The 26291-nt window shown below is 43.5% G+C and overlaps 1 protein-coding gene and 2 long non-coding RNA genes across 3 annotated transcripts in view; all 3 read left to right on the top strand.

Annotated features, from left to right (window-relative positions):
* Positions 1 to 26291, top strand: part of LOC149352602 (uncharacterized) — a 390194-nt gene that overhangs the window by 77012 nt on the left and 286891 nt on the right. The gene's annotated exons all lie outside the window — the stretch shown is intronic.
* On the top strand, positions 9747 to 12127 carry LOC149352604 (uncharacterized). Its single transcript, XR_016290824.1, has 2 exons — positions 9747 to 10564; positions 11948 to 12127. It is a non-coding gene; the product is annotated as an uncharacterized LOC149352604 (long non-coding RNA).
* Positions 13255 to 16454, top strand: LOC149352605 (uncharacterized). The gene is made up of 2 exons (XR_016289539.1): positions 13255 to 14808; positions 16162 to 16454. It is a non-coding gene; the product is annotated as an uncharacterized LOC149352605 (long non-coding RNA).

Below are 26291 nucleotides of genomic sequence, written 5' to 3' on the forward strand. Positions count from 1 at the left end.
CAGCAATGGGGACATAATAAAGGTTATGAATTGCGCTACACTCATACTATTTTTAATGTACCTCTTTTAATGCTGTCTCAGCCTTGGTTTGTCACTTGAAGTAAGTAGCAAAAAAACAAAGATGAGAACAAGAAGGAACTAGAGCTTTCCGTGTTGCACACGTTTTATGGCTTCAGTTAATACCAATTAATAGTTCTTTCATGTAGGCAGGGTACTATCTATAATGGCTATTTTATGCACTGAGAAAAAAGTATTTTGCTTTCATATTCTGTGCCTCCTTAGGAGCACAGACAATATAAAAATAATTTTAATTCCTTGTTTTATTTTAGAATAAATCATATAGAGGTAAGCCTATATACACTAAATGTGAATCGTGCACTGTTCATGTGTACTTGTAGAGGCTTGTGATAAACGACCAAAGGAATTTTCTTTCCTTTATGCAGAATGGAAGGTTGAAATTTTGTTTGGAGCATGAAATTTCATCTGGAAAGATGAAACCCACTAAATCGTACATTTTGTGTGCAAGGGTTCTGCTGCTTGCATGCAACTGAAAACATTCATCCAGCTTTCCTGGTTAGATTCCTTCTTCTTTGTGCCCAGATTTTTGGAACTAATACTTAACTATGTCAGCTTTATTTCGATAAAAATTTGTAAGAACATATTAATTACACCAAATTTTGGGATCAAATTCAAAGGGTGATTGATCACTGTTATTGTTTAGTCTAGGGCAGTGAAATGCTAAGTGCCTAGTAGATAGTGAAATTAAATATGACCATTCTAACAAACTACTCTTTCTTTCAGAGGAAAATTGTTTGACCCAAGTGCTGGAGTGGCGTTGCATGAAGACATGGACAGTGTGCGATAAAAAGTACCTGTATTCATGACGACTCGAGAACAGACGCACAGCACTTCAGACAATTGGTGAGTAGCTTGGGGCTGAGCTGCTGCTGCTATGGGGTCAAGTTATGTTTTTCATCTAATAAGAGCGTGTATTTCTGAACATTTGAGCAAAAATTGCGGAGCGTTTAGATATTCTTGCATGAGATACCACTCTGAGAATTGGCAATTAATGATATGTGTCTCACATGTACACTTATCTGTTGAAAATAGTAAGCATGGCTTGAGAGTTGAATGCCTCCGATGTATGAAAAAATGGCCAGGTTACTGCACAACGCATGGAGCAGCCCATTGTAGCACCTTCAGGCTTCATGAAGGTAGTAATTACTTTAAGAACAGAAAACACAGCACAAACCACAGGACCAGGAAGCTGACAGAACACAGTGACCCTGATGAAACAGTATGCAGAAGAAGGTCACTCAGCATGGGTGTGAAACACGAGTCTCTTTCTTTCCTCATGTGGTACGCACTGCAGAATTTAATGAGCAAGAAGTGAAGGTAACAGCTGAGTGCGGCCAGACTCTTGCGCTTCCAAGGAATCTGGAAGCACACTTTGAAATCTTTTATGCTTTTGCTGACATATACATCATAGCTACATGTGTAGAGGAAAAGTACATACCCTTGATGTCAAGTGACAGTGCACTCACAGGGCCCAGTAACAGCTCACTGAGGTATTTGATACATCTACAGGGCACCTCGCGAGGAATTAATTCTTAGGCTTCAGAACACAGAGGGCTCTTTGCACGAACTACCTCAAAGTGTGTTGCCACATGGACCTCTTACCAATGATTGCCCAAAAAGGCGAGCCTTCCTTTAGTGTCTTTGCTGTGAAAAAAGGCCCTGGAAATGGGCCTTTTTGCTTCTTCATTAGTGCCAAAATTTTTGCGAGGGAGATCTTATGCAGATATGGAATGATTTCACAAAATGCTAGAAAAGAGACAAGCTGTGAGAAGCAGCACCGGTAACAAACATCTCACAGCTGATGAAGAAGCAGAGAGACCCATGTCTTCGTCCTTTTTTCACACTAGACACATGAGGACACACTGTATTTCTGGGTCATCGTTTCAAAAAGGTCCTCATGGCAACGGCTTTTAGTTAAATTTCTCTTAAGAGCCCATTTTGAAAACTTCAGAATCCGTTCCTCGCAAGGCACACTGCATAACTATTGGAATACCTTACTGAGCTGTATCGTGTACCTGCGACTACATTTTCACTTGACGTCAAAGATCAGTACATTTTATTGTACACGCTGAGATAATGGGAACCGTGAGTGAAAGCACAAGGTTTGCGGGAAGTGCCCTTCCAAATTGCTTGTGGGCAAGCGTTCCACCCTTTTCAGATGTTACCATCATCCCTTCTTTGCTAAGCTGTGCAATGAGTACTATCTCCAGAAAGGCGTCTGCATCGAATTGTATTTGGCATCCATCCTTAGCTAATTTCTATTTGCACAAAATGAAAGACAACTGTAAGGACCTTCATGCATACACTGTCATCTAATTAAGCGCATTTTGTCTGCTTCTTCCTGCCGCTGCAGTTTTTACTGTTTCCTGTTATGAAAAATTAATTTTGGGCAATTAATCGTAAAGGTCCTTAGTAAAAGGCTTTTGCAAGCTTTTACGAAAGCCGGTTGTTCAGTAGCGGATGGTTCAAATGTATTTGTGAAATTTATAATTGGTATTGGATGACTGCTAAATGAGGATTCTTTTTTTTTATACTTTTCAGATGAATCCGACAGCAACATGCAGAGGTACAGTGTGTGTAGTTTGTCCAGAAAATAAAACGTATGTATCTGTACTCACCCAAACACTTACCGCTCTTTCATTCTAAGCTACATGCTTTTTATGTATGCAATACATAACACGCGTAAAGGAAGGTCTTGTACATAGTACTTATTTCTTCGGCACCTGGACTGCTGTGAACACTGTGGGCAGAAGCTATAAGAAAAGGCTTACGTGCGCTTGTACTACAGAATGTACTATTGGGCGCAAAAGTTTGCAGGACACGAGTTCTTGGGAAAACTTTTACTGCCGCCGCGGTGGCTCAGTGGCTATGGTGCTCGGATGCTGACCCAAAAGACGCGGGTGCGATCCCGGCCGCGGCGGCTAGAATTTCTTTGAAGGAGAAATTCTAGAGGCCCGTGTACTGTGCGATGTCAGTGCACGTTAAAGAACCCCAGGTGGTCGAAATTTCCGGAGCCCTTCACTACGGCGTCTCTCATAGCCTTAGTCGCTTTGAGACGTTAAACCCCACAAAACCAAACCAAAACCTTTACTGTAGCTCTACCTCGCTACCCAGTTGCCTGATACTGTATGAAGGTATTAAAGGCCTAAATGCTCCTTCTCTGGTAACAATGTCAGGTGACTGGGTTGCGGAACAATAAACGTTTTTCCGAGAACTTGTGTGCTGCAAACTTTTGTCCCCAATAGTACATAAGGATACAGATTATTTCCACTTTAGCTTGAATGACTTCCAAGTGAACGGAGGACATATGCATACACATTACGAAACTTTTCTTAAGAACACAACTGCAGCATTCGTTGCGAAAAAAGAAATTCGTTTCCGTGCATAGCATGACGTAACTTATCATCACCATGAATACGATAATTGTCATACGTAATCTCTGTTCCGGACATTTAGTTCATACCTCATGTTACGAAAAACCCTCGGGCAACACATTACCAGCGGGTTTCTCTGTACAGCGGAGCATTTGTTTTAGTCTAGTTCACTTTAGCATGGTTGTTTGTATCTGCTGCAATTGGCTACGGCGCCTATGGACCAGCAAAGAGAGAAAGAATTCATGCAATGGAATGAAGGCAAGCTTGGTGGATATGTGCAGGGATACATAAAAAAAAATATTGTAGGAAAACATAAGAGTGAAAGGCAGGAGGAGGAAAAGACAAAAAACGGAAAGGCACGTTAAATTATTTTGAAGTGAATAGCTCAACCGTGCCCACAAAGTGTTTTGTGTTCGGTTGCGTTCTATATTTTTGTGCTGTTCAGTGACATGTCGCTGTTGTGTCAGGGTCTGTTAACAGCAGTGAAAGTTTACACGTTTACACCGTGGCTTAGATAACAACTGAAAAGTCCAGAATTAACTTACCTCTTCACTGATGGGAAGTGAAGGCTACGGGGAATGCAGTGGATAGAATCCCGACACATTGGTAAGCAGCTTGCAGCAGAGCGGACAGCCCGCAGGACTGGACACCCTGCATGTCTCTCGGCGCAGCCTCAAAGCGAGGAGTAGTGGCAGATGTTCCCATCGGGAGTCCGCATAGCCGGTGTCTATCGGGAAAGCCTCAAAGCGAGGAGTAGTGGCAGGTGTTCCCATCGGGAGTCCGCATAGCCGGTGTCTATCGGGAAAGCCTCATAGCGAGTAGTAGTGGCAGATGTTCCCATCGGGAGTCCGCATAGCCGGTGTCTATCGGGAAAGCCTCAAAGCGAGGAGTAGTGGCAGGTGTTCCCATCGGGAGTCCGCATAGCCGGTGTCTATCGGGAAAGCCTCAAAGCGAGGAGTAGTGGCAGATGTTCCCATCGGGAGTCCGCATAGCCGGTGTCTATCGGGAAAGCCTCATAGCGAGGAGTAGTGGAAGATGTTCCCATCGGGAGTCCGCATAGCCGGTGTCTATCGGGAAAGCCTCAAAGCGAGGAGTAGTGGCAGATGTTCCCATTGGGGCACGAAGCACTTGGCTGGAACGGATCTTGGAGGGCAGCTTGCGGAATCAAGGGATGTTTGAGAGCAGTAGTTGCTCACCATTCTGTGCCTGATTTGACCTTGGTTTAACCTTGAGAAGCACAGAAAATTGGAAATTGGTTTTTGAGGAAAGGAAATGGCGCAGTAATTGTCTCACATCTCGGTGAACACTTGAACCGCGCCGTAAGGGAAGGGAGGAAGGTGTAAGTGAAAGAATAAAGGTGCTGTAATGGAGGGCTCCGGACAGACAAAAAAAATTATTTTAAGCAAGTGAGTGTTAGACCACGCTGTGTCCCTGGGCCACTGTGCTGTCCCACACTGCACCATATTGGTCATGTCGGCACATGACATCGGCAGCCCGAGTCGCCACGGCAAGCTGCGAAGTTAGGTCCGTAGACGTGAGCAGGACCTCCCAGTCCTCCCAGCTCAAGATGCTGTCCCTGCGGGGGAGGATCAGCAGGGCAGCCAAAAATGATGGGGGAGAGTCTGGCCTGAGGGTCACCGCATAGGGAGCATGCAGGGGGCGTGCCACAATAGTGGGACAACAGCTCAAGAGATGACATGCAGAGAGCAGAGAGCCGGTCTGGAACTGTCTGAAGAGGATTTGTTTGGAGCGCATAAGAGAGGGGTTGGGGGTGAAGTCCGACGGTCCAAACGGGGCATTTACGTGAGCTCTGCAAAGGTGTGCGCCCGCTCCCTCGAGAATCCCGGATCGAGACTGTTTTTAGCCCGGCAAATCAAACCTCGGGCCAATTTATCCGCAGCTTCGTTTCCATGGTTCTCAGAGAGAGCCGGCACCCACTGGAGCTCTACATTGCATGGTAAATTTTGGGTAGGGGTGTTCAACAAGTGCCACGCAAGGGTGTGAATCATCCTCTAGAGGTGTATGGATGTGTCATGGGATGGTTACAAAGCTTGACTGGTTAGCGGGTATGTTGACGCGAAGGGAGTAGAGTATATGGCAGCCAGTGGCGCCCAATCGCGGCAAGTCTAATGTACTGTGTATGTGAGTACGCGGCAACTATTCCTGAAAGGCGTTATGCATGCCTAGTGCAAGGAGTTTGGCTGTGCTAGTGCTACAAGGTAGGTTTAGGGCTGTCTTAGCCACGAAGCGGATCATGGTGTTCACGCGTTCGGTTTACATGCGGTTCAATTTAAGATATGGGGTAGCGTATAGAATGTGGCTAAGCGTAAATGCATGCACTACTCTCATGTTGTCCGCTTCGTCTAAATAAGGGAGGATACGCGGTGTAGAAGGTGCAACACGGATTGCGTGGAGGCCTTGAGTGTTTTAAGGGTATGCTCATTTCGTCCGGAATCTTGCAGGTGGAGGCCAAGGATGGGGAGGGCGGGACTCTGGAGTAATTTCAACCACCTTAGAAGCACAGCATAGCAACAGATTGATACGTGTGTATGCTTATGCATGTGACTTCTATATGTTCAGGATACTGTTAACGGGGCTGTTGGTTCATCTTAAACCCAAAGCCCTTAAACTACAAGTTGCGGCATAGAGATGGCAGTAATAGACAAAAGCCATCACTGCTTTTCTGTTTTTCTTCGGTCTAACTTCAACTAGATCTTTTCCAAGTTTCTGATACCTATCAATGCCTCAGTTAATTTCTTTCCTTGGAATCCAAACTGGCAGTGAAACAGGTATACTTTGCTGGAGATGTTGATTGTCAGCAACTAATAGCGCACTCCGAAATTCTTCATATATTAAGTGGTACAAACATCAGTTAACAGTTAGCAGTGCTCACTTTTGCTTGCTACTTTGGGAACTGGTCACCACCATTACAATCAGTCATACTACATTTTACTGATCAGCGAAAATAACTTAAATTTGCTTTAAAGCTGTATCAGAAGAGCAAGTTGCTGGGCTAGTTGGTGCTGTTGCATCGTGGTGGAGCAGCGCAAAGGACGAGACGCAAGAAACAAGGAAAGACGTACACAGGCGCTGACTATCAACTGAATTTTTATTGCGAAATACAGAGAATATATAGCGATCATGAGGGGGTGGAACATAGATAAAAGGTTGCTCGGTCACCGGAATCCAGAAGACAGTCACGTCAGTAGATACAGTATGTTGGTGAATGTGGTGGCGGTGAAAGACGATAAAGAGAAGCGGAGGGTGTATAGGGCCAAGGCGCGAAATAACGGATGATCGGGGATGAAAGATGAGGTCGCCCTAAAGGGGCTAAAAGCTATAGACAATCAATAACAGAAATGATGGCATTAAAAACATAAAAATCGTTAAGAACATATAAAGAAACACTTTAGAAACATTAATACCTGGTAGGCTGGGAGGTATGAAGGGCCGGCAATCAACAAACACATTAAGGCCTCACGGAAGATGAATTTTTAAGGAGGCCAAAAAAAGGGCTAAACCCACGAAACAACTAAAAGGAGGAGTAAAGGCCTGCGACGAATAAAAACTAACCCTATATCACAATTAAAAACCCGGGGAAAAACAACACTAAAAAACAGGAAGGGATAAAAATCAAACGCCAAGATTCAGAACCCATGCCCTGCTGTTCTCAGAAAATCCAATTCTTTCTGAGATAAACTAATGGAAGAAGTACTGACACAGTGGTCTTTTGCACGACGGATGTTGCAAGCCTCAATTATTTCTCTCGACGTACGATCTCGTCCTTTCCCAATGATTGTACATTGGTTACATGCATCAATGTCAGACTTCAAGAACATAATAATAATGTAGGTAATATAGCCATCACTGGAAATCTGGCCAAGCACTGCAAAAAATGTGAAAGCAAAACCTGCGCCCCAATTTTTAACCAATGTACAATCATTGGGAAAGGACGAGATCGTACGTCGAGAGAAATAATTGAGGCTTGCAACATCCGTCGTGCAAAAGACCACTGTGTCAGTACTTCTTCCATTAGTTTATCTCAGAAAGAATTGGATTTTCTGAGAACAGCAGGGCATGGGTTCTGAATCTTGGCGTTTGATTTTTATCCCTTCCTGTTTTTTAGTGTTGTTTTTCCCCGGGTTTTTAATTGTGATATAGGGTTAGTTTTTATTCGTCGCAGGCCTTTACTCCTCCTTTTAGTTGTTTCGTGGTTGTAGCCCTTTTTTTGGCCTCCTTAAAAATTCATCTTCCGTGAGGCCTTAATGTGTTTGTTGATTGCCGGCCCTTCATACCTCCCAGCCTACCAGGTATTAATGTTTCTAAAGTGTTTCTTATATGTTCTTAACGATTTTTATGTTTTTAATGCCATCATTTCTGTTATTGATTGTCTATAGCTTTTAGCCCCTTTAGGGCGACCTCATCTTTCATTACCGATCATCCGTTATTTCGCGCCTTGGCCCTATACACCCTCCGCTTCTCTTTATCGTCTTTCACCGCCACCACATTCACCAACATACTGTATCTACTGACGTGACTGTCTTCTGGATTCCGGTGACCGAGCAACCTTTTATCTATGTTCCACCCCCTCATGATCGCTATATATTCTCTGTATTTCGCAATAAAAATTCAGTTGATAGTCAGCGCCTGTGTACGTCTTTCCTTGTTTCTTGCGTCCCGTCCTTTGCGCTGCTCCACCACGATGCTGTATCAGAAAACATATGCATATATGAAAGTCAAATATTTAAGTGGCTTATTTTTAATTTCTTTTTATTTTGTAACATTGTAGCTCGTATTGAAAATCAATTTTACAAATTATGTTTGAGGTGATAGGGTTTGCTCGAGATAACTACAAAATATGGTCGTCGTATCCTGTTTCCCTTACTATATGAGGTACCCTTTCCCAGGCTAAGCCAGGAACAGTCACCATCTAGACTTTCCAAATAGGATCTCGCATTTCTTCTACCTGTAGTCCAGTTTACTGGCTCCTACATCTCATTATGTTTATATTAATAAGGATGGCATGTGTAGGCTTTTATGCAATACTAGGCACCCAATTCATTTTGCATTCACAGGGACATTTGAGAATGCTTTGGAGTTGCGCAGATTATATGCCAGTTTGTTCTGTAGTACTTGCCAACAATATGCATTGCGGTACTAGTTGGTCAATTCTCAGAGATCTTTTTTGCCCACACAAAGACGACACAGTAAAGGACAAGGAAGACAGGACAGGGCGCTTGACTGACTTGACTTGAACAAAATGACTGGGCTTCAGCATAACTTCCCACACTTGTTTTCAACGCTACATTCTGGCTTGTGAAACTGCAATGCGAGCTCAGGAATGACTGCTAGAAGACAAGGCCCGCTGTCTCTGTGCAGAACAAAGCTGCGCACTTTAGCTGAATGATGCGCACGTCTCAGCCCCTTTGCAGCCACACAGTGCTATTTCTATTTTGGCTTATTTCTGTTTTGGCGTTTTATGCACTGATAGTCAGTAGAGGGAGCAAGGCCCATGAAAAATATACTGTGCACTTCTTGAGAAAGGCCGCGAGTACAGTTTGTTTTCTCTGTCAGCAATGTAAAACCACTGCAGTGTGTTGTTTTGAATAACTGACAAAAACTAAGTATTTAATCTTAAAATTATTTAATCTTCCGAGGCCTGGATTGGGAACAGCTGGGGACAAGAGTTAGTAAATAATACCTTAGTAATCTGTGATTCGCTGATGACATTGCCTTGCTAAGTCACTCAGGACATGAAGTGCCAAGCATGATCAATGAGTTAGACAGGCAGAGCAGGACGGTGGGGCTAAAAATTAACATGCAGAAAACCAAAGTAATGTTCAACAGTCTCGCAAGGGAACAGCAGTTCACAATTTCTAGTGAGGTGCTGGAAGTAGTAAGAAAATACGTCTACTTAGGGCAGGTAGCGACCGCTGATTCGGACCATGAGAGGGAAGTAACTAGTAGAATAAGAATGGGGTGGAGCGCATATGGCAGATTCTCTCAGATCATGAATGGCATTTTGCCAATATCCCTCAAGAGAAAAGCATGAAACAGCTGTATCTTACTGGTACTCACCTACGAGGCAGAAACGTGGAGGCTAACGAAAAGGGTTCAGCCTAGGTTAATGACAACGCAGCGAGCTATTTAAATAAAAATGGTAGGCGTAACTCTAAAAGACCGGAAGCGGGCAGAGTGGGTGAGAGAACGCGGGTTAATAACATCCTAGTCGAAATCGAGAGGAAGAAGTGCGCTTGGGCAGGGCATGTAATGAGAAGGCAAGATAACCGCTGGTCCTTAAAGGGACTATGCAATAAATTAATTAAGATTACGTAAAGCAGACGGGAGATAGGCATTCCATCACTCGTCACCCCAGCGTAAGAATTTTTGAGCTAGCATCAATAACAACGAAGTTATAGACGATTAAAAGTTATGCTCCTCCTCTCCCCCCTCAACTCATACACGCGGGGCACCAGAAAAAAAAATTGGAGGCTTATCAAGGTTAAGCCCAGTGGATGCGAAGCATGTCCTTAGCGTTTGGAGGCATCTTGACCTCATACACGCCCGGCGCAAAGACGCTGGCGCGGTTGCGGGCATAGCGACGGCGGGCGCAACGTTTATAAAAAAGTATCTATAAACGTTGGGCGGGCGCGCGCCGCCTCATCCCTGGCGTGACGTCACATATCACGTGATGCAGCGATGGTGGCGCCGCCGCCGCGTCGCGCGCGACGGCGCGAACCGAAGCGTGGAGGCCTCCACCGGGCGGCGTATTTCCATTTCAGCGTACGTAGACGCATCGGCCGCTAGTTGCGCTGCTTGTCTGCAACGTCACATCCGGCGTTGTCATGACAACATTGGAACGCCGCTGCTCGCGTGCTCGCAGTCGATCGGGCCACTCGGCGCCTTCGCTTTGCTTACCCTTTTTGTGCACAGAGCCCTGCACTCTCGTTTTGGCAAAAAATAACTTCTGTTCTGAAGCCCTCCACTTCGGCGTGCCTCCAGAAGCGGAGAAATGGGACAAGCGAGGGAGATGCCGTTTCACAGGCTGCTGCGAGGAGCGATGTGGCTCGTCTACTGTTCTGCGGTTGAGTGACAACCGTTTGTTGCTAAAGGTTGGTTGCAACTTCATACTTTGTATCGCGGTTAACTTCTGATCCGATGCAAGGAGGAGAGCAGTAGGAGAGCAGGAGGAGAGCCTGAATAAAACTGGCAGGGGTAACGACAGATTACCGCTCGTGCTAGAAGCAACACGTTTCTGTTTAGTTAGCTATTCTTGTGTTAAGAAATAATACAATGGATTATGGATAAGGTGGCTTTAGCAGTACTTATCACAGGAGGGTGTGTACGATCGTAGCTGTGGAAGTCTGAACATAGCTACCGGCCTCCCCCCATAAAAAAAACTACCATTGAGTCATTCATCAAGTCATTCATTTGGACCCAATACATTTTTCCCAGCTGGCTAGAAAAAGAAAGTGTTTGTAGGGAGGGGAGAATGTAAGCAATTTAGCCTAGACATGTCTGCGTGCGGAAAAAAAATAATTTTGTATATTAGCTGCAAATAAACACACGCTGGTTATTGCATGTGCAGATGTATAAATACATGCTGTCTATTGCATATGGCAGGTGGTTTACATTTGTGCACAAGGTTATTTGATGGTACTGCTCTTAACCATCTGGAGATATTCATACTCAGTGGTAGCCCACAGCAGATTTTGTTATATGATATGCTAATTCCATTAATTTATTTCAAATTGCATTCGTTTAAGTAGATGTCACCTATAGGCAAGTAAGACGTCTTGTATATACACAACTGTGGCTTTAATTTTAGTGTTTTAGTTGGGTTGGTGGCTAGCTTGTGACAGGGGTTCGGGCCAATGACATATGCACCTTCAACTGCACGCTTCCTGAGGCTACATTTTCACGTAAGATGCGGTTGAGGTGTTCACCGAGGTGTGGAGATCTGAGAGCTACTGTGTCCTTTTCTCAAAAACTTTTCCTTTACTCAAAACACATGCTTTCACATTGCTCCATGTAAGCAGACTTAAGTGCTTACCTGCCAGAAAACAGCACAACTGACTGGCCCAGTTTGTGTACATTATGTGTGGACTCACAAAATGAGTGCATTGGTTACAAGGTGGTAAGCACCAACCATTCATGGTACTAACATTGTCCATGTGCTAACAGATGCTGCTTGTTTAAATTGCTGCAGAAAAGTGCAGCTTAGATAAATGTTTTGCCTTTCTTTGGAGTGATTCTATGCGAGGAGCAAGTTGGGTACACAGACAAATTATTTCATTGATAGACAGGTGACCTGTGAGCCTTGAGTAGCTCTGTTAAAAGAATGAAATGTGCTGCAGGTTACTCTCAAGGTGTCCTCTCCTCTGCCTGTGGCTTGTTTCTCTGCGATGTCTGCTCTCGCAGTACTACATTGCCTCAGTTGTAAATGCTATGGATACCGAGTAACTGCACTCAGCTTGTTTTTTTTTTACTTGCAGGAAATGACACTTCAGATTGCGGCAACACAAGTACAGGGTTGAGAAGAGGTGATTTCAAGACTTATCATTTCATGAACCTTAGATGCCTGCAAAGCCTTTCAAACCATTTCTATTCATTTAGGCCATTGTTGCTGAGTATAAGAACAGCCATATGCAATAAATATTACTGCTGCCGGGTCATTTTTTTGTTTTGCTAATTTTCTTGATCCACTTCAGTCGTTTGTGGCAGTTTGGCAGCTGTAACACTTATTGTAACCAAAGATTGCCTGCTTTGGCTATTTTTACTTTTGTATTTAGAATGTTTGATAGTCTCCTTTCTAAGGAATTCGATTTTTATGTGTGTGAGAAACTGATATGGCCACAATGCACTTTACCTAGTGTATTTCCTGGACATGTTTTTCGATAAACCCCGAATAAACCCCCACCTAGGTGTTGACACTTAGGCTACCCTAGTCATGCACAGCCTTACACATGCCAAGCTGTACTTGTCATAAAGTGCATGCAACAATAGCGTAAATAATTGAGATTAAAGGAATGTTGTCATTGAGCATTTTGAGGCACAACCCCAATAGTTATCCGATTCTAGCTCCTGTGGAGGGGCCGCATGTATCCAGTGCCAGACCTGGCAGAGAGCGTTCATAGGTGGCCAGGCATGACCACTACATTTTGGATCTGTTGGGCTGCTGTAGAGCTGCTACTCGGACTCAGCATATAGCAAGGCTTTTGGTGCTTTGGAATGTTTGCTTATCTTTATTTACAGTTATTTGCAGGCCATTCTTGTTTGGTGATGTGCTAATATAGATGTCATTTGTTTTGTATGATAGCTCAAATGTGCATGCCATGATGACATTCAATTGCAGTAGTGGTAAAAGATGTGGTAGTGTACCAAATCCATACCAGTACATACATACCAAAGAATGTCAACGCATACACTTAAACATCAGGCATGTAACAGTTAATTTTACACCACTGTGCACAAGAAAACCAGCACAGGGCAAATAGAATTTTTATAGTAACTTAGTGACTCCTCCTCTGCAAAAAAAATTAAAACTCAAATGTATTTCAGTATAGAAAGTAGAGGTGTGGTATGAAGGTAGGCATACCACACATCAAAACAGAATGAAAGGAAGGACGTGTGTATTCTCCTCAGTATGACCTGCACAAGGCAGAGCCAATGATAATAATGTAAAGTGCGAAACTAACTCCAATGAGCCTCCAGTGAAAAAGGTTTCAACATCTTGGGAAGAGACCACATCTGAGGACTTGTGAGGTGCTTGAAGGGAGGGGCATTTATCGGAAAAGTAGACTAGAAAAGGAGAGAGTGAGCTGGGAGTTCTTGTGGTTCCTAGGAGGTCACCACTTTCTGTTGCCATTTCATCTTTCGTGCACACAGTGTCTGAAGGCATCTGCTTCAGGTAGGGAAAGTAAATGTCTCCAGGTCAAGTACTTTTCTGGAGTTGGTGGCACATCTTTCACAAAGTCTTCGTTCAGGTGTTATCAGTCTTATTATAGGTGTTAATCGTTTTGTGAAACATCTTGATTGTCAGTGCTACAAGTCATTATTAGAATATCTCTCCATCAAGCTCCTTCTGGAATAAACTTCTAGCAAATATGGTTCTGACGCCAGCGCTGTTATAACCTTTTTTCTCCTCTGGCAGCACATTTTCCCAGCTTTTCAAGCATTAGCCACTATTTTTTATTCTTATTTGCATTTGACTTCCAGTGCTTTGTTACATTTGATGAAAGTTTGATTGTCACTGCTACTAGAGAAAAAAGCTTCTCTACCTGTTCTGGACATGATAATCAAGGCAGCTGCTGATGGTGTGTGCACTGATGGCTGTAATAATTTCACTTGAGTTTCTTCATTCAATTCAGTCATCTCCAGCTATACTTTTGTTAAAAAGTGGTGCATAACACGTCTTAAAAGCTCTCTGCATTGCTTTGTATTTGCAGTGCTGAAGTATTTCAGCATCAGTTAGTCGGCAAAGGTATCAACAGCCTACCTGAGTAAGGCACTGCATTCTTTTTGCATCACACCCATGGCTTCTTACATTTTTGATGACACTGACTAATGCTTCGGTACCATTCAGTGCATGATAATTGTCGGCTATAGCAGTTCAGTTTTGGACATTTACAGTAAACTTGTTTCACTGAATTTCACAATTTTGAAAGAGCTTCACTGCCATGTATTGCAATCTCATACTGATCAGAAGGGGTTGTTGCAAACATAATTACATGAAAAGCTGATTTCTGACCTGGGGAGTTTGACTCTTGGCCCTGTTTCACTCTAACTGAAACATCTGTATTTAGCTTGTTGCACGTTGCTTTTCCACAATCCTTTGCATCACTTTAAAGAGCCTTTGACTACCCTCTGGTCAAAAATGTGTTACGCCGAGGTAATGTGTTGTCATCCCTGGAACACACAGGCACAGATAAATTTTCGAAAACAGGTATAATAGTGAAATGACACCTGCCATGATCATATAATTTCCTCATGTTTCTCTTGTTTCATGCCGTCTTTGAGGTTTTCCTTCCTTCCGCCTGGCCGACTAGCCTGAGCAGACGAAGTTTCCCTTCTCCTATTTTAGCTCAAGGCAGATTTAGTCACACGCCTGTATCGTAGCCTCTCCTTGACAAGTACTCTTGTCTTGATCTTTGCTACTATGAGAATTTTGGTCTTCCGTGTGCTTTGTTTTCTTTGCAGCCCGAAGTTGTAGGTTGTTGCATCGTTCATTCTTGGGAGTCAGAAGTTTACGATTGACCTCACATTGGAACGGGCTCCGCCGTGTGTGCCTATTTCAGAAAACGCCGGTAATCATTCAGCATGTGGGGCAGCACAGAATGGTTCACCGTGCTTTGTGGTAAATATAAATATCAGTGCTCTCTAAAATGTTTAAGTGTGAAGACTATACAAATGATGGAGCACACAGAAGACGTTAAAGCATTCATGGACTAGGGACAATAAACCAAAAATTTCGTTTTTGTGTGCAGATATCTGCATGGAGATGACGTGATGCCAGAGGAAGTATGTCATTGTGGTCTATGTTGCCACATTGGTTGCACCTGTCGTTCACCTGCCAACCAGGATAATTGAGGCCATAAGTAGTAGCATGCTGTGTTGCTAGAAGCTGTGAACCATCATAGGCTTACCATTAGAGATTTGCAGGTCATACTGAGTGTTAATGTACGAATTCATGCAGCATCAACATGTGACATAATCAACCGTAAACCGAACAAAGTGCACAAAATCTAAGTTGTAACCAAACTTAGATTTGAAAACATATCTTCAAACCGTTAAAAACAGCAGGCATGCACAAACATTCAGGAATGGCATTTTCTGAGTTGTAACCAGACTCAAATTTCAAAACATCTTCAAACCTTAAAAACAGCAGGCACGCACAAGTATTCAGGAACGGCATTATCACATGAGAAGCTGTATTGCCATGAGCACCCATTATACTTCGCTGAGAGGTAGAGGCTATGCTTTCATTCCTGGTGGGAATGAAATAACAGCTGAGTAAATGTGTAACATTGATTTCTTTCCATCCGCCTTGCATTGTCATTCTCTGCTTAAGGAAGTCAATGCACCAACAACTGGGTGATGGTGTTTAAATGTTCCAAACTCTTTTTACTGCACTTCTTAATGCTTGAGTGCTCGACTTGGCAGAATTTCTCTCATATACTCATACAATCAAACCTCATCATTACAGGGGAATCAGAATTTCTTCATTGTAACTATTACGTTGCTATAACCACTTCTACCCTAAAAAAGCAGTTTGGCATGTCAGTAAGGTGTACTCTAGACAGAATTAACTGATGGCAATAAGCAGCCTATCATGTGACTAAATGATCGTGGCGTGATTGTTATGGTCACTAATTACACAAGTCGCAAAAGAAATGAAACAAAAAGATCAAACATTTATCGTTATGTTTCACACGCACACAAAAATTGGCTCAATCACAATTCGCCTCGAAGTAATCTTTCATTATCCTCTGGAGGGTCTTCAGGGGCATTTGTATCCAAGCCAACCTCCGTTTGAGGCTGCAGATTTTGTTGTTCTGTGATCACTGTTTATCACATTGGCAAACAGGTGAAACAAAGCTATAGGCTAGGTTAGTGCGCTCACTTTACGCAATTTCTCACTTGTGAAAGAACCAAGTGCACAAATGCAAAATACAGTCTTACAGTATGCTGTTTGTGCACACATTTTTAGTGATTCAACAAGTGTTGATTTGAGCGCTGTACAACTGCATCCAGTGGTCAGCATCTGCGGCATGTTGCAAGTTGGAGCAGAACACTTTCACATCAGACTCGAGGTCTTCTACACAATCTGAGGTAGCCGCCTCCGCCATTGCTTTCCACGAGGAGAGCTACAATTCAGCACTGTGAAGAGCTGTGTCATCAACCACCGCAGGCAGCAAGTCCGTGAACTGCCAGCGCGGACATATAGCATTGGAGACAAGACCAAGCTCAGAAGAGCGCAGGAAATAAAATCATGCGAAGTAGTGTTTCGGTGTCGTTTATGAGATTTGTACATGAGTTTGCTTTGTATACTTCTTCGCTTTGTTTTCTTTTTCATGTTGAAACATACCGGGTGTTTCAGCGGAAACTTTCGAAAATTTTTATAAATAGGCTTTTTGGGGTAAAAATATGGCTTTTGCGGCACAGTGTTACCAGTGTTGGCAGACACCAGAAAAGTGGTGTTCTGTCTTGAAGTCGTGAGCTGGTTAACTAATTTTTAATAATTACATCTGTAACTAGTAGAGTTAGGCACCTAGTTGCAATTAGAGATTTGTAGCTGCATGGTCGTCAGTAATAGCTATATCAGTTTTTAGAGTTTCGAAATCGAGGTTACCCTCGCTGTCGTGACTTGGCAAAATCTGGCTGCATCGTGCGAAAATACCACGGGCTTTCGAAAGCATGGAGGTAAAGCAACTGCTACAGTGCATGTAACTAGTCGGAAAAAGCCAAATTTTGTTCAGCCACAGTGCCAAGAGTAATCGCGTTTTCTGATTTCTAAAAACTGATGTGGCTGTTACTGAAGACCAGCTACAAATCTCTAACTGCAATTAGGCGTCTAGGTGAGCTAGTTACGAAGTTAATTATTAAAAATTCGTGAACTAGCTGGCTTACTACTCACGACGATTCACCAGTTTTCTGGTGTTCGCCAACACTGGTAATACTGTGCCGTAAAATCCATATTTCCCCCAAAAAGTCTATCTATAAAATTTTTTGAAAGTGTTCGCTGAAACTCCCGGTATATTTATAAATGCAACAGCAGCACACGGCTGTTTTGATTTCGGATCGTGTTCAATCGTGTTTAAACTTTTTGGATTAAAAAAAAAGAAACGAGCGAGGTCATGTTTTGGTTTCGTTTATGAAGTTTGTGACGTTGTAAGTTTGCTTTGTATACGCCTGAATTTAGATTTTACGTATGTACGTTCGCGTTACGTACGCTCTCTTTGCTCTCTTTCGAATTTAGCGCGCGTGCGCTAGGAAAATAGCTTTGTCAAGATGGCGGCGCCCAAATCCGCCGCTTCGGTGAGAATTCGTCAGTGTTATTATCCGCTTCGGTGAGAATTCGTCAGTGTTATTGGGTTTTTAGGCATATTCTTTGCCTTTAAATAACACGCGTGATATTCGCTTTGCCTCCTCGCGCCAAAAGCAGAACGAATGAGGGATAAACTTCCTCTATTTTCGATTTTAACTCAAACAACCATGTCAAACAAGACTCCGCCGACTGTGGATCGGCTTGATATGGATTTTCAAGCTAAGGCAGTCATAGTCAAATGTAGCCGTTTCAGTGGTTGGCAGAAAGGTGCGAAATAACTCCACATGATGTTATTAAAAACGTTGCTCGGTTAAGTTACCTAAAAAAATAGGCCCTGGCTGGACTGAATTAGCCATGGTACACACCCCGACTTGAATCGAGCGCAAGCCAGCTTGCTCCGCAGGTTGCAGACGCACTCCATCCTTAGCCATTCTAGACTTTCACTCATCACAGACGGGGAATATGACCCCGTCTGCCAAAATTGTTACCAGGGAGAAATCGCCACCCAGGCTCACATCCTCTGGGGTTGCGCGGGAAATCCGCCCCCTCGAACCTTACTGCCAGCTCCCTCCGAAGAAGGATGGAACCAACTCCTCAAAAGGCCAGACAAGAGCATCCAACTGGCACTCATTTCGTGGGCCCAGGAAGTCGCCCCCACCTGGGGGCCACACCAAGCCCACCTGCCCTAAATCCCTCCAATCTATGGCAATAAAGTTGTTTCTCTCTCTCTCTCTTAGCCATGGTACTAGCTTTGCTTTGCTAAGTGCTAATCACAGCGCATAAAATATTTTCACATTTCAACACCAGATGGCGTTACTGCGGCCTGCGCTAACGTTGCAGGAAGTTTTAAAATTCGTCGTAGATTCGTCGAACTTTTCACAGGAAAGCGTGCGACTTCTTTCGGCGGTGTTTGCTTTCGGCTGCTTTAGCGTTTCGAGTCCTGCAGTCCGCATCGCTTCGGTTTCTCGAATTGACAATCGTGCCTGCATTCAGTTTCAGCGAACCTTTTGACGAGCAGATGCAAGAGGAGCCTGTGGCAACGAATGGCCGGATTGCGGTGAACTTGTGCAGCGCGTTTTCTAGCCGATGATGTTGACGATAAGATATACAAGGTAATGATTTTCGTTACTTGAAAAGAACAGCTAATCTCCTCTCTGCAGACCGGGTACAAGAAGCCCCCGTGAAGCTGGTAATTGTAATACGCCTGTTCGTGCGAAAGGAAGTCTTTGAGGGGCTCGAGAGACCTGCATTGCCGTGTATTTGTATGCGTTTTTTTTTATTTGCATACAGCTCAGAAACATGCTGACAAGCAGTATTAACAGGCCTGCAGTCTAGACTAGGCAGGTTACTGGGGCCAGCCCGACAATGCTAGAAAAACCAGCCTAAAGTCCGAGCGCACATTGCCGACTTTATTTACACTGTGAAGCAGTCAATGAGGACGCTGGTGTCATTTACTAGTTGAGGTGAGCACAAGTAGCAGGTTACCGATCATTTCCCGCTGTGAAGCCGGACTTCCCGATGCCGAACAGCTATACTAATGTTACAGTAAAATGTGGCATTCAAAGCAGAGAAAGGCCCAACCGAGTAAGGTGTTCGCGCAAAGCTGTGTGCGTCTTGGCCAACACTGTGGCTGCGTTCAGCTAGAGCATTGGCGTTGAATGACATCATTGATAGTACTGAGGCTGTTCAAGAAGCTCATTTCCTGCGTTGTTTAAATGTGGCAAGTGAACACTACAATGGCTCCTCTGTCTCGATGCCATTGTGAATGACAGGCCTCTCACATTAAAAAGAAGGATTGAAAATTTTCACTTTCCATGTCATGCTCCCAGCAGTTCCGTCAAAGTGCTCAAAGAGGTTAATTCAAATTGAGGCAGGTGTAACCATTCAGTCCTCCAAGTGAAAAACAGCCCTGGTGCTATTTTCAGTGCGAGATGGTTTACTACTTTATTTGACGAAAAGTTTTCTTGTGCTCAGTGCTGAACCAATGCTATATGAAAGCATTTGTTCCTAACCTGGTCGTCATAAAAATTCCTTGAGTGTCTTGAGTGATTTATTTGTGGATGGCCTTGATACCTTATAGGTGTAGACACATCAATTTTTCTTAGTGTATTTGTGCTTTGGATTTGTGTAGGGCATTAGTAAACATGAATCACTGCACGAAATTTGCCTACGCTCAGTAAATAATTTCTAATTGAATTTCTCTTGCCACACAGTTCCTGTATTGGTTTCAGGTTGCCGAACAATGGTTGCAACGTCACAAGTGAGTATAAGATCACGTGAGGCCCACAAAAACTGCTCTATATTAGCTCCTTATCCAGTTGCTGTCATCCTGGCTTCTGAAGCAGATTAGCATAAGTTTACAGGAATTAACTTATACAAAGCAGTGAAAATATTGTAGCTTTTGTATACGTCATTCAATTTCATATACACCTATGGCGACAGAACCTTCGTTCAGCAGCCTGGAACGGAAGCTGCAGGACAAAAGAAAATCGATTAAAAATTATTTATTGAGTGCTGGCGATTTCCATCCTATTACCCATGTTTACTAATGTCATATGCACAGTTCCAGTATTTGCTATTTCCTTCAAACTATTTGCAAGGGAGTTAATTACAATCCGAGAAAATTTCAGTTTAGTCGGTCAGGTAGTCAGTTATTGAGAAAAGGATCAAAAATTTTCAAAAGGGTGATTTTGAGAAAAACGCAATTTTATGTTTGCACATATACTACACCAGTTGAGAATGCACCAGCAGAATACATGCACTTGTTGACTTTATTGGCATCTCCTCCGAAGCCTTCATGTTTATTCTCTCTGACGTTTCTTGCTCTCGGAGGAACTTCAGAACTCAGCAACAAGCTCCTTGGCAGCAGCAAGGCAACACGCTGCTTGACAAGCCGGTTGAGACAAACTTCTCGGCTTACACTTGATTGGATGCTATGTGTATTTAAAACTTGCACTTTCTGCTGTATCATCACCATAGATATATTACATCACTGCAAGTTGCAGTCTTCAACCTGTCAGTCCCAAGAAATGTTGTTTTAGGACAGCGGTATCAAATCAGCTGATTCATTTATTCGGTGGTTTTGAGTGTCCTGCCGTGGAGTCACTTTCTTAGATGACCTGGCAGTGATAAAGCCACAAACACTGGCCTAGCTGCTTGTAGAACAGCAGTTGGCAGGCTGTTTCTGTGGTAGGAGACCTATTTTTGCAAAACCAACACTTCGACAATCCGGCTTGTTGCTGTGAAACTTCCTCCTTCTCATTTACTATGTAGGCACTGTCACTGTGATGAAGCAAAGTGATCACAACAAAAACCTGTGATGACTAGGCTTCAGTGCTCTACAAAAGCATTCCTTATGATAAAACTTTCAATTGAAACTGATAAAAAAGTACAGAACTTGAACATCTATGTTATAAAAAAAAAATACATGTCCACAAAAAGATGATGGAAAACAACATGTAACCAAAATGCTTTTTTAAATACTATGAGGTGCAGTTTTCAACACGGTGTCGAACTGGAATTTTTTCGGGTTCGGTTCAGGTTCGGGTTTACACTTTTTGGGTTCAGGTCCGGGTTCGGCTCCAGAGCGACATTCCATTCCGGTTCAAAATGGTTCGGACTGTACTGAACCGGTTCAGGATAAAAAAAATATAGAATGTAGATGAGTTTAAATCAACCAAGCTTGCTATGCTATTTACTTTTTTCTGGCACATCAATATATAAAATAAAAAAAGCAAAAATTTTTTCAATGCGAGATGTTCTTACTTTGCACACTTTATTGTCCGCGGCAAAAAGCCGAATTTACGGCAAGAGCCGCAAAATTAAATGAACTCTAAATTAATGTAATTAATGCATATTAATGCAAATTATTGCTTGTTGGTCACCACTATTAGTGCTTACGAGGTCTGTTAGAAAAGTATCGACCTTTGGCCGAAGAAAAAAAACTGGCGTAACTGGAGCGTTAGAAACTTAATAACCTTCAAAGTAGTCTCCTTGGGGCTCCATATACATCTCCCAGCGGTGCTGCCATTGTTGGAAGTATTCCGAAAAGGCCCTTTTCGGAATGGAATTTAGCTCTGCTGTCGTTGCAGCCATAATGTCCTTTCTTTTCTGAAATCGCGCTCCTTTCAATGACCTCTTGATTTTAGGAAACAGCCAGAAGTCGTAGGGGGACATATCAGGAGAGTAAGGAGCCTGTTGAACTACAGGAGTCTGGTTTTTCGCCAGAAAAGTCTGAATCAAATGCGAGGAATGTGCAGGAGCAATGCCGCGAGGGATGCGCCAATTTCTTGTTGACCTCAATTCCGGTCTCTTGCGCCGCACAGAACCACGTAGGCGATGGAGGACATCCCTGTAGTACTGTTTAGTCATTCTTTGACCCTGTGGGGTGCGTACTCGTGGTGTGCCACACAGAGGGAGTCAAAAAAGCAGTCAGCATCACTTTGACATTGCTGCGCACTTGTCGGGCCTTCTTTGGTCTTGGTGACGTGAAATGCGTCCTCTGTGACGACTGGGATTTGGTTTCCGGGTCGTACCCGTACACCCAAGACTCGTCACTAATGATTATGGTGTTGATGAAATCGAGGTAACTGTTTGTGGAATCCAGCATCTCCTGTGAGACTTCAACACGAAGCTGCTTTTTCTCCACCGTCAGCAGCTTCAGCACGAATTTCGCCGCAACTCTCTCCATGGCCAAATGTTCGGTGATAATGGAATGTGCAGAAAAATTGCTGATGTCCACCTCTTCCTCAATTTCTCGGATAGTCACACAACAGTCCCGCATCACCACAGCGTTCACTTCGGCAATTACCTGGTCATTTCGGCATGTTGGTGGCCGACCGGAGCGTGGCTCTCTCTCCACGGATGTGCGGCCGTCTTTAAACCAGTTGCACCACTGCTTAATCTGTGTGCTGCTCGTACCATCATCACCGAAAGCCGTCTGAACATTTCGAATAATTTCCACTTGGCTATCGCCAAGTTTCTGGCAAAATTTGAGGTAGTAGCGCTGCTCCTCTCGCTCCGCCATTTTCCTTGCAACAAAAAACCGACGAGAGCACTGTGCACTCCCTCACTCAAACACTGCTTTCCAGTGACTGACGCTATCGGCAGGCGGGAAAAAATTCGTGCATGCGCACGAGGGTTCAAGGTCGGCTGCTGTAAGCGCGCTTGTTTCATATCCATCAGGTGTTCGCACAATAAAATAAAGTCGGATACTTTTCTAACAGACCTCGTATAATTTTTGATAGGTGGATATACATTAGTGAACAAAAATTTATTTCCATTTTTTTTTTATAAATTCAGAATATCATGAAAACAAGCTATCTATTTGCTATTTCTGAGTACAGTTTGATGCAGTAATGTCCTTTTCATCAAGCAGGAGTTGCATGGTGCACTGTCTTGTTTCAGTTCCTTTTTTTATGTTTGTCCTTTCATGGGCTGTTTCCATTTCATTAACTTTTCCTATGTTCTAAATCATTAACTTGCTGCCACTTTCAAGTGATGTGGTGTGTGGGAACATGGACCACTGCACATGTTTGTAAGAAATGGCCTAGACGTTAAGAGTTGCCACGACTGCTCAAATGGTAATTATCCCTGGCCGCAACTCTGGGATTGTCATCTCTGAGTGGTTTTCAGAGTAACGGAGTTGACGGCTTTTCAAGTTTTGAATGGATATAGATTCAGAGGAGGTTTGGTTTTTTGGTCTTCATCGGAAGAGGCCAAATCAACAGAGTAAGTTGTTGAAAAAGAAATTGTTCGCATGAGCCAAGAAAACTCTCGACTCTATGCTTTCAACTTTTACAAAGTTTTTTTTTCTCGTACCAGGATCTAAAATGGTCGTATGAACTGTGAAATGTCATGTGCCATGTGCTAAGCTAAACGACTGGAGCGCAGCTTCATACCTACACGCGTGCAAAAAGAATCGGGCTTACAGTATGATATAGGCTAATGAACACCTGGCGTGGATAGGTGTCGAATGTAATACAGTGCTTTTATTAGAGTAATCGAAGTTCTTGTCATGTGGAAATGATAGGATTTGTTGTATACTTAGGCCAGATGCACTTTATATGAACCTCATCATCAAATTTTATCATTAAATCATGGAGGCGGCAACGGCACTGCCACAGGCTGATTCTCCTTTTGTACAGTAGGCCTCCTTGAACAAATTCAAGGTGTAATGAACAAAAAGATCTAATAGTTTATTGTTGGAAAGATTATGGTTTCATAGGCACACAATATTCTGGGCTTTAGATAAGAGTTTAAACAGAACGGTGACTCGAAGCACTCTTCTAAGCTTCTGAGAACTTAATAGAAAAGGAGGAAGAGCTGACATTATGAGTTGCCATGCTGACCTGCGGAAATTATGTGCATTGAAAATTTTTGTATTTGATCCTGCAGCCATGGGTTCCACATCCATGGGTGTATATGAGCTCGAGCCGTGTAGGAGGCATGTAAAGAGACATCTGCCTTTGCAACAGTGGCAATGTGAAATTCGATAAAGGGAGCTGACAAAACTGCACCCACGAATTTGGCCTGCACCCATACCAACGGTGAACTAGTAAGGTGAACAGCAACGAAAGGTTGCTATTCGTGTGACGTTGTAATCCTCTGCTTCGGTTGTAGATAGACACTGGCATGATGCCTTATGCTGCCTCGAGGGCCCGTGAATATTTACTTCCCTCAACTGTGAACATGAAAATAGCTTAGCACATGCGTCAAACTTCGCTGTCGCCTGAAGTTTGCCGCCACTCACAGCCACTCACCCATGTCCTATCACCACTCGTCTCTCTCCCACTTACATCCACTCACTCGCACTCACACTCATGACCACCCACACATCCATTCACTCGCACTCACAACCACTCACTCACACTCATGACCACCTACACTCGCATCCACTCACTCGCACTCATACTCACTGATGTAGGTGTGAGGCGATATGAGTGCACTCATGAGTGAGTGTGCCGACCTATGCTGTTAAGAGCCAGATTCTTCTAGGCGTCCGTGCTGGGCAGTCCCACAACAGGTGATGAGTGTTGGCTTCAATATCTTTGCATTGACATATTGGACACCCAAGTCGAGGGAGGAGATCTCGAAACTGAGGCCATTTCTGAGTCACAGCTGGAGTGAGGGCAACCCCAACCCAGATCCTCTGAAGCACAACCTCCTCTGCAGAAGAGGGTTACCGCACAGGCTGAGAGCACGTTTTTGGCACAAGAGGTGTTCCTTTCCCGATAAAAGAAAGGTACACTGTAGTAGCTTCGTTGCTAGGCCCTTATGTCTTAGTCAAGGTTTGAAGGCGAAGCTCTAGACCCTCCGCTACTGGCTGTGAACACCTCAAACACTTATCGCATCCCTAAAGCGGCTTGTCCGCAGCCAGAAGGGTCTCGGCCAGAAGCATATGACCAAGCTTGAGAGCTTAGAAAATTGGCTTGATAGGGTCTACTTTGAGGGAACAAACGTGCACAGTGCACTTTTCAAAAAATTAAACGCTACTTTTATCTGACATTGTCTTTTGACTGTAATAAGGTAAGTCCACTTAGTACAGATTTCAGATACAATGAACGCAATCCGTGTGACTGTCAGGTTCGTTATAAGTAGGCTCAACTGTATTCAAAGCCTCAGTTGGCTGCTAGCTCTCTAGAGTGTACAGGTTATCAGCAAACACAGATTGCGACAGGGAATTCGCCTCAGCCAGGTTCACAGTTCACAGCCAGCTCACATTTCAGTTTCACGGGCCGCCTGTTGGCTGTGGTTACCGAGATCGGTTGAGACTTAATACTACAAGAAGGTTAGAAAAGTGATGTGCTGCCTCTTCATTTGTTGTCTCGCCACTTTTGGGGGCATGCAGGCAAGAGTTGGAACAAAAGAAGCTCGCAAAGTAGCATTTGATTTAGTTTTTAGCATTATCTCAACTCCTGCAGATGCTGAAACAGAAGCAGCATGGGATAACCAATTGAACTATAATTTTATTTCAGAGTGGATAACCAAGTGAACTATAATTTCTTTATTGCAAAATGTGAACAGATGGGCCAAAATTTCCAGTCCCTACTCATTTAAAAATTCCCACATGCTGCTGAACTGCTTTAAGTGCAAAGAAAAACAGTTGGTGACAGGTTTTCTGCAGACATTTGTGAGCCTGCCGAGTGCTCTTTTGTCTTCCAAACTTGTAGAAATGCTTTCTGTACAACTAAGGCTTGAAAGGGCATATTTAGGCCTACCATCCCATTCCTTCTTTGATGGCAGTGCTGTACTTGGTGCAAAAGTAATTGTGTGTTTCAGTGGTGAGTGGCAATCCCATTGTTGGTGTAATAAAAGGGACCAAATGTCACCTTCTCAAAATGCAAAAGTATTGACGCCAAGACAGTGCAGATATTTGCTACATGTAAGCATGCTTTCTGGTTCTACAGCGGATTTTCATCGTCACCAAAATATTATCCCTAGAGGGTATTAAACGTGCACTAAGGCTAACATGGTGAAGTCTTATTCACAGGTATGGATAAATGTTGACTGTGGCTCACTGTTTGTACTGTTCATTTTCTTTTCCAGAGGTACTTGTATTTCAAGCAGCAGACAACTTCCTTTCAGGAGTAATTTCATCACTACTTGATGTGTCTGTAATAGTAACGTCCAGAATAAAGACCTTTTCAAAGATACAGTACTGCTGGAAGATCTCTTTTATTGTTTTGTTTTTGGATAAGTTGTGTCAGTGTACATCTTGCTCTTGCACGTCATGCATGTCTTACATTTCTAATTCTTTCTTGACCCTTGGAGAACTACAAAAGCTTCCTTGA

This window comes from Amblyomma mixtum, chromosome 3 (genome assembly GCF_055824585.1).
Source record: "Amblyomma mixtum isolate Tamu chromosome 3, ASM5582458v1, whole genome shotgun sequence".
NCBI classification, from domain to species: domain Eukaryota; kingdom Metazoa; phylum Arthropoda; class Arachnida; order Ixodida; family Ixodidae; genus Amblyomma; species Amblyomma mixtum.